The sequence below is a fragment of the Furipterus horrens genome, unplaced genomic scaffold, assembly GCF_987537825.1.
Source record: "Furipterus horrens unplaced genomic scaffold, mFurHor1.1.pri manual_scaffold_4, whole genome shotgun sequence".
NCBI lineage: Eukaryota > Metazoa > Chordata > Mammalia > Chiroptera > Furipteridae > Furipterus > Furipterus horrens.
The window spans coordinates 147,329,727-147,342,387 of record NW_028327174.1 but is presented as its reverse complement, the minus strand read 5'-3'; the positions used below and the strand labels follow the sequence as shown (position 1 = coordinate 147,342,387).

Here is a 12,661-nt window from a genome sequence, read left to right as displayed (position 1 = left end):
CAGGAGGTAGAGAAGAGGGTAATAAAATCAAGATTGGTAGTGCAGCCTTGGTGTGGAAATAGAGTTTAATAAATGATAAATAATGTACCAAGAAACATTAATACAGGATTCTAGAAGTCCATAGTTTATTTCCCTATGCTGTGCCAATATCATTATTTGATAAGTGAAAAAAATTTAATGATTGTTGATTTAATTTTATAACATCAAATAACTACATTGACTGTATCTTTTCCCAGTTTTAAACATTTTTCTTATGTAATTAACTGGTGATTTAATTGAATTGACCAAAACAGCTATTGCTTTGACATTGATGTTTTTTCTAAAAATTTGTTTTCTAGTGATAACATAGCTTCATAATATTTCTACACAAGTTCAATTCAGGTTTCTAAAATCCTATTCCTTTTAATAAAGCAATTTACTTACTGGATTTAATCTATTGCAGCTAAAAAAAAACCCCACTTTTTGAAAAAATTCAACTTTGTGACACAGTTTCCTTTGCTTTTTCTTCTCTAGAAAGTATATAAATCAACAGTCAATGCACTGAGAAAATAGGGATTGGAGTAAGAAAAATTTGGTTCCATTTCATGTTTTGTCATTATCTTTGAGCTCTATTTCCTTATTTATTAGAGGAAGATAACATCTGTGCTTTCTGTCTGGGAATGCTGTGATGGCCAGAGGAGATGATGTATATGAACACCCCTTGTGTTATGTGTAATAATTAAGAATGTCACTGATGTCCAGGCCACCCTGGTACCACTAAGGTTTTTCTTAATTTTTGATTTATTTATTGTTTAATTTTAATTTTTTTAATTTTAAAATGTTTTTGATTTATTTATTGATTTTCTGTTACAGTTGTCCTACTCTTCCCCCATTGCTCCCCTCCAGCACACCCCTTCTCCCACAGTAAATCCCCACCTCATTGTCCATGTCCATTGGTTATTTATGCTGGTTCTTTTACTGAACCCTTCCCTTCCTTACCCCCCACCCCCTCACCCCCCTCTCCCTTGGTAACTGTGAGTCTGTTCCTTGTTTACATGCCTCTGGTTCAGTTTTGCTCATTTGTTTGTATGTTCTCTTGCATCACTCTTTCCTGACCATCAAGTCCACCCACACATTTTATTATCCAGGGGTTATTGATGAGTGTCCTGGGCTTTGTAAAAATAAGCAAAGTTTGCTCAAAGGGCGGATTACATGGAACTTAGTATAGTCTTGTGGCATTAATTAGCTTCTTTCTTGTGACTCAAGAAAGCCCTTCAGCTCAGTGACCACATAAACTGCTGCTCAAGCCCTTGGCCAGGTGGCTCCATTGGTCGTAACATTCTTCCATAAACCAAAAGGTTGTGGGTTCAATTCCAAATTCAGGCACACACTTAGTTTGTGGGTTCAATCCCTGATCAAGACGTGTGGAAGGCAATCAATCTATGTCTCTCTCTCCTTCCTTCCTTCCTTCCTTCCTTCCTTCCTTCCTTCCTTCCTTCCTTCCTTCCTTCCCTCCCCCTCCCCCTCCTCCTTCCCCTCCTCCTCCTCCTCCTCCTCCTTCTTCTTTTCTCTCTCAATCTCTCTCTATCTCATCAATGAACATATTCTTGGGTATGAGGAGTCATAAAACAGAATAAAAAATAATTTAAAAAATGTTTTTAAAATAAATAACTGCTGCCCAGGAGATGAGTGGGACTCCTCAAAACAGTAATTAGTTCTGTAGTTATCAGTACAGTTTGTTGACAGCTCAGCTCCCAACCAGTTTTCCACAGAGGCCACACTGGAAGCTGGACAATGTTGACCTTAACTCCTTCCCAGATGCTTCACTCCACCCCTGTCAGGTGAGATCTGCTCTGATGTCACAGTCCCCCTTCTTCAATCTCCAGCACAGGTTACCCTACTTTAGTGTCTCTAAAGTCATGGGTGGGTGACCTATGTGTCTTTCTATAATTAGAGCTTCATTTTTATTTTTAAAAATATGTTGTGAAACAATCTAGGTATCTCTTAACTGATTTGGAGAAAAGTCCTATACTATGTGCTAGGAAAGGGAAAGTGTAAAGATGGGGATTTCAAGACAATATCAACTGGAAGTGTAAAAGCTCTATACTAGTGAAAATTATCCCTATTGAATATGCCCTCCCCAACATTGACAGTTATATTTCTGACAACTCTGATAATAGGGGAGTTACAGATGAAAAACATGAGAACTTGAGAGAAAAATAAGGTAAAGGGATGAAGTAATAAGTGAACTGATGAAAACCTTTGAAAATATTTTTTACCTCAATTGAAATAATACATATTAAATAAAGAATAGTCCAGTGATATTTTATACACCTAAAATTTACAGAAATTGGGGCTGCAACTAATTTCCTACCACTGTTTCTGTTCACTGGTGACTCTACAACATTTTCTTGCTACAACAGTTTTTATTACATGCTTATAAATTTGTTTTGCTTGGTAGCAGATTACATAGTGTGACATTTGGTAGATATTGACTCATTCAACTCTGTTCTAATCCCTTTGTGTTATGCCTTTTTGCCCGACTGCCTTGTAGCTTAGGTTCGGAAAGTACTAGGTTCCCACCAAGCAGGTGTAGCCATGAGAGAACTGGCAAGCAAAAGTGAAAGGGGGCACTTTTGCCAGCAGGCAGAGACAAGGAAGCATTTTGCTTTTCAACAACAGCAGAAACAAGGCTCTGAGGATCCAGTCCATAATTTTGTGGGTGTTGTTCTTTGGTGGGATCCATTGTATTGGCATGGCTTGTGGCTGTGATGTGGTTCTGGAGCCAGTCATTCTGGCAGGAGCTTCGTAATCCTCCAATGGTTGCAGAAGAAGTGTAACCAAGAGCCACAGTTGAGGAAATGGCTTCCTGGTTCCTCACTTCCTGATCTTTCCTTACCTTCCCTATTGCAGCAGCAGCAGCAGCTCCTTCAGGGGGCTAGTTCTGCAGTGTTGCTTTCAGAGTTGCACTTAGCGTCTACTCCTCAGGCTCTTTAACATTTCTTAAAAGCAATTCATTCAGTGGATTGACTCCTTTTCATATTTGAACCCTAATCAGTACATAAACTAAAGTGATTTGGTGTAATTTTTCTCCAATTTTGATACCCTTTCTCCTTTATGATTTGAAATTATTGACTCTTTTCTCTGGGCTTCTATAACCAATCCCAAGGGCACAGAATAACTTGTATATTTGAGAGAGAAATAGATAGATTCACTCTTTTTTTAATGACTTCACTTTATTTCTCAAATGCTCTCTTCACAGATAGGGTTGCTTATATCTTCTTTGTTCATTATAATGTCAAACTTTGCAAAATTGGGCTAATTGTCCACCTGCCCCTTCTCCAAAAGGTTCAGTCCCCCCTATATGAATAAAAACAGGCACCTGGAATGAACTCTAAAAGTAAAATTATTCTCAATGCTTTCATATCTTCAAAGTGCACACTGCAGAAACCTCATCTACTTCTTTATCCCTTTTTTCTTCTAATCATCCCTAGATCAAGTGGTTTGAGATTAGAGAATATGCAAAGCTACATTTTTATAAGTCTGGAAAAGCTACACAGAGGTAAATATGTATATAGTAGAATGTGGAATGAGTAGCAATCTTGTATGGGGAAACATTATCATTATCTTTGTACTTTGATTTTTGGTCCAAGTGATCAAAATATATTTATTTTCATCTTTTGGAATAGATACCACAGAAACATTTTATGAAAATAATTTTTAAAGTTTAAATTGATCTCAAGTCCATGTCTTGATTTAACTCCTAAAAAATAAAACTAATGCATTTGTTTTATTGTATTTTCTTATAATTCATTTCCAATTTTATTTTGACAAAATTTGAAGAAGTATTTTCCCTCTTCTCCTATATCAATGTCCTTGGATACTACTGATAAAATTAAAGGTCATAATACGTGTTTATGCTTTTAAACATTATTTTTGCATACTTTGCCTCATTTTAGAAAGGTCTCTCATGAACAAAAGATAGGGGAAGAGGGAAAAGAGATGAGAGAAGAGGAGGAGGAAAAGAACTTTTATCTTTCCCAAGAGAGTAAAATAATACTTACAGGCATAGAAATCACAAATTGTTGGCTATAGAACTGTAAAAACATTCCACCTATGGTCATTGCCCTTGAGAATCCATACTATGTCTGATGTTTAATGGCCTGGCATTTTAAGTGGTACATTGAAGCTTATAAAATATATTTGATAGTTTGCTTTGGATTAACTTTGACTGCTTTCTACTATACATAGATTTGGAAAAAAGTGAAAGGGAATGGATTGGCTGGAAAAAGAGTGGGAGAAAACATTGAAAAAAAATACAGGCAAAGCAAAGGATTCCTCAGAGGGCCATTGGTCTGGCTTCGACCAGTTAGTTTCAAGGTACTGAACATGTCTCCAAGTATGTGAATAGGTTGATTGTACTAGTAAGGGAGTCATCTTTACTGCTGAGGGGCTCATCTGTGATTTTCACTAACTGTTCATTAAATGAGGCCAAGATTGGGTCTTGGATGACTGAGGTAAAACAGAATCTTACTCAACTACATATATCCTTATCTCTTAGAAGTGTTGTGGGAATTTAAGGAGGTGATATTTGCAAAGCATTTTAAACTCTCTAAAAAAGTTCAGCTCTCTCTAGTAATAAAAATGTTGCTGTTATAAATCCTGGACTAGACACAGATATAAAAGTTTCCACCTCAGCCATACTTGGGATTTCAGTGTATTTTAGATCCATGAGATAAAGAAAATACTAAGGGAGAATGGTGATGAGTAATTTTTTTAGACATAAGCTTAAGCCTAGGGAAAAGGGGGGAGGGGACACGGAATCAAAACAAACAGAAAATATAATAAAAAATAGGATACCAGACAAAATAGGAAAATAAAACCTTTAATGGTTTTAGAAATTGACTTAATAAAGGGTACACAGGCTCTCTATGGGAGAAAAATGCACCTCTATTAAAGAACATAGGAGAACTGTTTTTAAAAAGTTATTAAATACTCCTGAGGGGAACAGATTTATTTATTCTGATAAATCTGTAAGTTACATGTAATTTTAAAGACACTTCAGCTTAATAGTCTTTGAGCAATCTAATTAAGTTATTTTAAATGTGTGTGAGAGCTCTGGCTGGTGTGGCTTAGTGGATCGAGTGCTGGCCTGAAAACCAAAGGGTCGCTGGTTCAATTCCCAGTCAGGGCACATGCCTGGTTGCAGGCCAGGTCCCCAGTCGGGGGTGCATAAGAGGCAACCACACAGTGATGTTTCCCTCACTTTCCCCCTCCATTCCCTCTCTCTAAAAATGAATAAATAAAATCTTTAAAAAAATAAATGTGTATGAAAAAGGAAAAGTCACCTTTGAAAAGGTAAAGCAAAAGGGAGAGATTTGCCCTATTAATTACTAAAACAAACTACAAAGCCTTAATAGTAAAGCAATGGACAAGCAAATAGATTTCTGGAACAGAATAGAAAGCTCAGTGATAAAAGTACATATATAGAGAAATATGCTTGAGTTGTACCATACACCTAAGGGAAAAGAGGGATTGTTCAGAAAACTGGCAATCTCTCTCAATAGTTGATAGATGATAGTTATAGATAGATGATTGATATAAATTTCCAAACTAACACAGGACTCCAGGATTCCAAGATTAAGGATTTAGTTTTATGACTTAAATGTGAACAATAATATTATAAAGATTATAGAGGATAAAGTAGGATGATTTTTGAAACAAAAGAAATGATTCATATTATCTCACTAAATGATTTCTAATCAATGGAGAACAGCAGGGACAAAATTAATTTGAAAGTAATACATTTGATGAAGTTATTATAATATCAAAAGTTTATAAAGAACTTACATATACCATATGCAAATAAATAAGTAAACACTCCTTGAAAATCAATAAGAAAAAGAACTAAATAGAAAAATGTGCAAAAGATATATAAGCAAGTCATTTACAAAAGAGAAAACATAAAAGGCTAGCAAGCATATGAAGAGATACTCTAATTAATCAGTAACTAGCTTTACTAAATTTATTATTCTGGATATTGTTCTCAGAGAAGCATATTCATGGGCTGGTGGTGGGATGCAGCCTGGTGAATTTCTTCTGGAAACCACTGTAGCAAAAATGAATAAAAAGCCAGGTAGTATTCCATATAAAGCAGCCATCCACCTCTTGCACATGCAGTGGAGAGAAAGAGCAGACAGATGTGTATAAGGACATTTAAGTGTGGCTTTTTTAGATAGTAGGGTGTTGGAGGCAATCAGAATATCTATAACTGAGGGACTGGTTAAGTAAAACATGGTGGATTTCCCTATGGAATTCTATGGAGTACTTAGAAGCAATCAGGTAACTGTACACACATCAACACATTTAGATCTTTAAAAACAGTGCTGAGTGAATCAAGAAAGTAACACTGATATTTAGAACATACAACCATTTGTATCCATTAAAAATACACATAACTCTCACATTTTATAAAAAACACATATGAACAGAAGAATACATACCAAACATGCTTGAATAGTTAGTTGCCTATTTGTTGATGACATGGGAAATGGGAACAGGATTGAGGGTGCAAGTGGGGAAGGAAAGAGGGAAGGGAGGAAGGAAAGAAGGGGAGGGAAGAGGAAGATAAAATTGGCAAGGCCTTGCATAGGTACATGATGACCTAATGCCATAATTTCTTCAACTCTCTGTAAGGGAGTTAAAAAAACAAACAAAAAAATACAAATAACCAAAAACAAACAAACAAAAACCCTCAAGAAAAGCAAAGATCTTGGGTATTCATCTTTGCTCCTTCTGCCAGACACCAAAAGTTGGCCATTTTCCCCTAAATACCTCCCTCCCATACTCCAGAAGCTCCAGTGGCTCAACCTATTTCCAGAAGGGGTCTACCGAAAGAAAGGGAACTTACTCTTCCCAGCTACTTTCTTTCTTTTTTAAAAAATATACTTTATTGATTATGCTGTTACAGTTGTCCCAATTTCTTTTCCCTTTGTTCCCCTCCACCCAATGACATCCCTCCCTCCAGTTGCCCGCCCCCTTAGTTCATGCCCATTGGTTGTGCATATAGTTCTTTTCAACATCTTCCTATCTACTCCACTCCCTCCTACTATGCTTCTTAATTCCTGTACCACCTCCCTCCCTTTCCCCCCTTCCCCCTCCCTGCTGACCTCCCCCCAATATGCTCCCCATACCTATAATTCTTTTTCCACTCTCGTTGCCTACTTAGTTTGCCTTTGTTTCAATCCCCTAGCTTCTGTTGTTGGTTGTTGTGATGCAGTTTTCATTTTAATGTTCATAGTTTTGATCCTCTTTCTCCTAAAAAAAGTCCCTTTAACATTTCATATAACAGTGGTTTGGATCTGATGAACTCCTTCAGTTTTACTTTGTCCTGGAAGCACTTTCTCTGCCCTTCTATTCTGAATGAAAGCTTCACTGGATAGAGTAATTGTGGTTGTAGGTTTTTGCTTTTCATTACTTTGAATATTTCTTGCCAGTCCCTTCTTGCCTGCAGAGTTTCTTTGGAGAAATCAGCTGACAGTCTTATTGGGACCCCTTTGTATGTAATTTTCTTCTTCTCTCTTGCTGATTTTAAGATTCTTTCTTTATCCTGAATTTTTGACATTTTGGTTATAATGTGTCTTGGTGTGGTTCTCCCTGGGTCCAGTTTATTTGGAACTCTCTGTGCTTCCTGGACCTCTAAGTCTATTTCCTTCCCCAAGTTAGGGAAGTTCTGCTTCATTATCTTTTCACATAATTTTTCCATTTCTAGTTCTTCTTCTTCAACTTCTGGCAACCCTATGATTCAGATGTTGAACTGCTTATAGCTGTCCAATAAGTTTCTGTGCCTCTCCTCATTTTCTTCACTTCTCGTTTCCTCTTTCTGCACTGGTTGACTGTTTCTTCCCTATATTCCGATTTGTTGATTTGATCCCTGGTTTTATTTCCCTCACCACTAGTTTCATATGTGTTTTTGTTCATTTCAGCAGAACTAGATTTCATTCCTTTCCTGTCTTGTTTAAGATCTGCTGTTAGGTCTGTAAGCACTTTTATAAGCAAAGCTCTGAACTGTGCCTCAGAAAGATTTCCTATCTACTGCTTCATTAGATTAGAAATTTGATGTCTGATCAGCTGCATCACCGGGATCTCTATCATGATCTGTGCCATCCTGAACAGTTTTGTGTTTACCTTTGCTTCCTGGGCAGGGTTGTCACACCTCCTATGCTACAGGGGGCAGAGCCCTGTGCACTAGTCACAACCGGGCATGTTCTGCAGGTGTAGGGGTCGAAGATGGAGTCCTGCTATTCAATCTCCATTGAGAGACTGGGAACCTCCTCCTCCATCTCCACCCACTCTGGGCCTCACAGTCCAAGGCAATGGGGGTATGTCTTCTCAGGCTTTGGAATCACAAGCTGATGGGTCTGGTCTGCAGCTGAGGGTGGTACCCAGATGCTTTTCACCTCCCCTTAAATGTGAGTGTCTGTGCTTACTGCTGTCCTGTTGCCATCACTGCTGCTGCCATGGACAACACAGCTTGACCTCTCCTCCCCCGTTTCGCCCCTCCTACCTGTCCAGATGAGCACCACTTCTTTATAACTTCATACGTTGGACTTCCATTTATTTTCTGGAACTTCTGGTTATTGCTGGTTTTGCAGTAGTTGTATTTCTTCTTAGTTGTGGAGGGAGATGGGGTGTGTCAGTCTAGGCCTCCATCTTGGCCAGAAATCTCCTGTGTTTGTTTGCTTCCATGTCTCAGGCAGAGCTGTCACTCCCGTTATGTTGTAAGGGGCGGAGCCTTAGGTATTTATCAGTAACGGGCAACCCCTTTCACCACGTTGTGGCGCTGTACACAGGGGAGGGGTCTGAGAAGGAACAATGCTGCTTGCCCAGCACTCGCTCCTTTTCCAGGCACTGCTCCCACTTCTGCACCGGACTGGTGCCTCTCTAGCTGCTACCCTGGTTGTGGTTCCCAGAGTGGGTGGATCTGCGGATGTTCTAGGACCATGGGGGCCCTTTAAACAAGCAGACTCTGCTGAGAGACCAGCAGTTTCTGCCTCCATCTCAACCCCCACTGGTTTGCACAGTCAAAAGCAATGAGGCTTGATTTTCCTGGCGCTGGGACCATGAGCTGCTCTGGTAAGGAGCTGGGAATGCTCCCCAGGTGTCTTTCCTGACTTTTTAAAATGTGTAACTGCACTATCCACTGACCTGCTGCTGTTGCCACTGCTGCCACCACCACACCGTGTCCTCTCTGCCCTGGCTCCGCCCCTCCTACCTGTCTGGATGAGTATTTCTTCTTTATATCTTTGTTTGTTGAACTTCCATGCAGCTTGATTTTCTGGAACTTCTGGATGTTTCTAGTTTTGAGGTGGTTGTATTACTTCTTAGTTGTGGAGGGAGACGCAGCATGTCTGTCTATGTCTCCATCTTGGCCGGAAGTCCCAGGTACTTTCTTAACCCTGTCTTAGCAAAGATTATTCCACTCTAGACCACTTTGTATCTATCTGCAACCCTCCTTCAGTTAGGAAAGGGGTTAGTCAAATGGAGCAAGAGGGTACAACAAACTATTTGGTTGGCCAAAAAGTCCATACATTTTTTCCATAAAATAAAATACACATTTTTTATTTTCACCAACAACTTTATTGATTTAGATATGTTGAGTATGTCAGCTGTCTCCCACATGGTATAATGTTGATTGTTCTCACTTAATGTCTCAGTTTGATCTCTATTAACTTCAACTGGTCTACCCGACCATGGAACATCATCCAGTGAGAAATCTCCAGCACGAAACTTCGCAAACCACTTCTGACATGTTTGATCAGTCACAGCACCTTCTCCATATACTGTACAAACCTTCTTTTACATTTCAGTTGTGTTTTTATCTTTCTTGAAATAATGAAACATAACCTGCCAGAAATGTCACTTATTTTCTTCCATCTTTAATATGAAAATGGCTCCACAAAAATTCACTGATTTTGATAAGCTTTTCTTTTTTTAATGCAGCTGATATGACAGCTGTCACAATACAATCTAACAAAATTGTTTCAAATGAACTTAAAGACAACTAAACCCTACTAGAACCATCTTATGGAAAAAAAACAAATGAACTTTTGGACCAACTCAATAAATGTTTTAGTTTATTTAGCTATGTGTGTTTTTCCCTGGCAAAGTAGTTCTAATGACAGCCCAGGATGATCCTGGTGGGAGCATGGTTGTAAGAGCTGAAAGCACTTCGATGCCTCATACTCTATCATAATAAACAATTCACATCACCCTCGTATGCTGGTTATGATAAAAGACAGCATACGCTTGTAGAAACAAATGGGAATTTTGCATTGGAGGGCCATCCAAAATGTTGTTTGCAAAGTAAACCTAACAGGCACATTGTCTAAGTTTATTTATAGCTCTGCAGGTATCAATAACAAAGACAATTAAATTAGCTAGGTCAAAAGTCCATTTGAACTGAAGAACTGTATTATGAAATTAAAGTTTGTGGAAAGTGGCCCTCACCAGCACTTCTCACAGGAAATTGATGGAGAGGCTCTTTGGGTTTGTTAAAATTCAGGAGGATTAATAGCTCACACAGGAGAATATTATTCAGACTGCATGGGGTTTAAAATACTTCACCCATGTAAATGAGCACTAGTTTCATTGTTTCTTTTTAGATACTGTAGGTTTTTTAAAGAATCAATAGAAAGGAACTTGGGAGGGGGAGTTAACTGTTCTCAGAGAAGCATATTCTGACTGCTTCAAGATGGTATGTAATTTGCTCTGCCAAAGCCAGAACAGTCAATATGTCAAGATGTGGCTTTAGCTGCGCCTCAGAATAAACACTGGATTTTTTTTCATTAACTGATCAAATACAGAGTTCAAATGGAACTGCAACGTTCTTTTGTGTGGGTAAAAATAATGGATCACAACAAATATCTCAGGGTTTGGGAGGCTACCCTAAGCGTAGAGGTTAGCAAGACATTTTCTTTGTCAACCTCAGATCACCCTGGCAGACTCACAGTGGAGCCTGTATTTCATTAGGCTTCCTTTCTGACTCAAGGAAAAAAACAAACAAAAACCATGTCCCTTGAGTCCAGCAGTTCTCAGTGTAAATTCTCAAGTGCATTCTAGCAGTGTCTGCTTCTCTGAGGTTGGTGTTCTGCCACCCTTACTACAGACTCCCTTCCTTCCTTCCTCCCCTCCTTCCTTCCTTTCTTCCTTCCTTCTTTCCTTCCTTCCCTCTTTCCTACCTCCCTGCTTCTGTCCCTCATAGTTTTCTCTCTCCCTTTTCTTTTCTCTCCCTTATTTTCTTTCTCTCAATTAATATAGCTGACTTTATATGGGCTTTTTCTTTTAGTAACAGTTTCAATTCCCAATGAATCGAACATTTATATCTAACCCAGACCCATCTCCTCAAGGCTAAACTGATATTTCCACTTGCCTCATGGAATCTCTACTTAGCTACCTCATATTCAACAGTTCCAATATTGTTTGTATTCCCAGTCCTTCAAACATGCCCTCTTTTATATTCTCTATTATTTATTCTCTATGCATACACTGTCCCGATCAGGAACCATGGAAAATCATCCATACCTCTTCCATTTTCTCACAGCCTCTGTCCACCAGCTTATCTCCATGCCCCAAACAGGCCGCCTGGGCTCACACCCAACTTCCAGCATTCTGTGTCCTCTGGCAAGTTAGATATAATCTCTAGCCTCATTTTCCTCATCTGGAAAATAGCCATCAAAATGATACCTACTTCATGACTTCCTCCTACCCCGCCCAAGCCGCCGGGCCGGAAGCGCTTGGCTCTAATTTGATCCTCATCTTGGTTGAAACTCGGGGACTCGCAAAGATGCTGGCTTACCACTCCTCTCTCATGGACCCCGACACCAAACTCATTGGGAACATGGCCCTGTTGCCCATCAGAAGTCAGTTCAAAGGACCCGCCCTGAGAGAGACAAAAGATACAGATATTGTGGACGAAGCCATCTATTACTTCAAGGCCAATGTCTTCTTCAAAAACTATGAAATTAAGAATGAAGCTGATAGAACCTTGATATACATAACGCTCTACATTTCTGAGTGTCTGAAGAAACTGCAGAAGTGCAATTCCAAAAGCCAAGGTGAGAAAGAAATGTATACACTGGGAATTACTAATTTTCCGATTCCTGGAGAGCCTGGTTTTCCACTTAATGCCATTTATGCCAAACCTGCAAATAAACAGGAAGATGAGGTGGTGAGGGCCTATTTACAGCAGCTGAGGCAGGAGACGGGCCTGAGACTTTGTGAGAAGGTGTTTGACCCTCAGAACGATAAACCCAGCAAGTGGTGGACTTGCTTTGTGAAGAGGCAGTTCATGAACAAGAGTCTCTCAGGACCTGGACAGTAAGGGGAGCCTGGGCAGACACTGTCCACAGCCGTGGTCTGCATCTGACAGCAAGATGTACACAGTCCTTTGCCTTTATGTCATAGAGTTTTATAAAGAAGAGAACATGTCTACTTGAGAAGTTCATTATCAAGAATTTGGGGGGGAGGGAAGAATGAATTGTCATGGGCTGATTTGAAATGTTCTGCAGTGTTAAGCTGGTACTTAATAAGTAATAATAAAGAAATTTCTAACATTTAAAAAAAATGATACCTACTTCATAATATTTTAGGGATAAAATAAGATACTCCATGAAAGATATAT

The 12,661-nt window shown here is 39.1% G+C and overlaps 1 pseudogene; it reads left to right on the top strand.

Annotated features, from left to right (window-relative positions):
* The first annotated feature begins 11,801 nt into the window (after positions 1–11,801).
* On the top strand, positions 11,802–12,440 carry LOC150013013 (actin-related protein 2/3 complex subunit 3 pseudogene; annotated as a pseudogene).
* Positions 12,441–12,661: the final 221 nt, after the last annotated feature.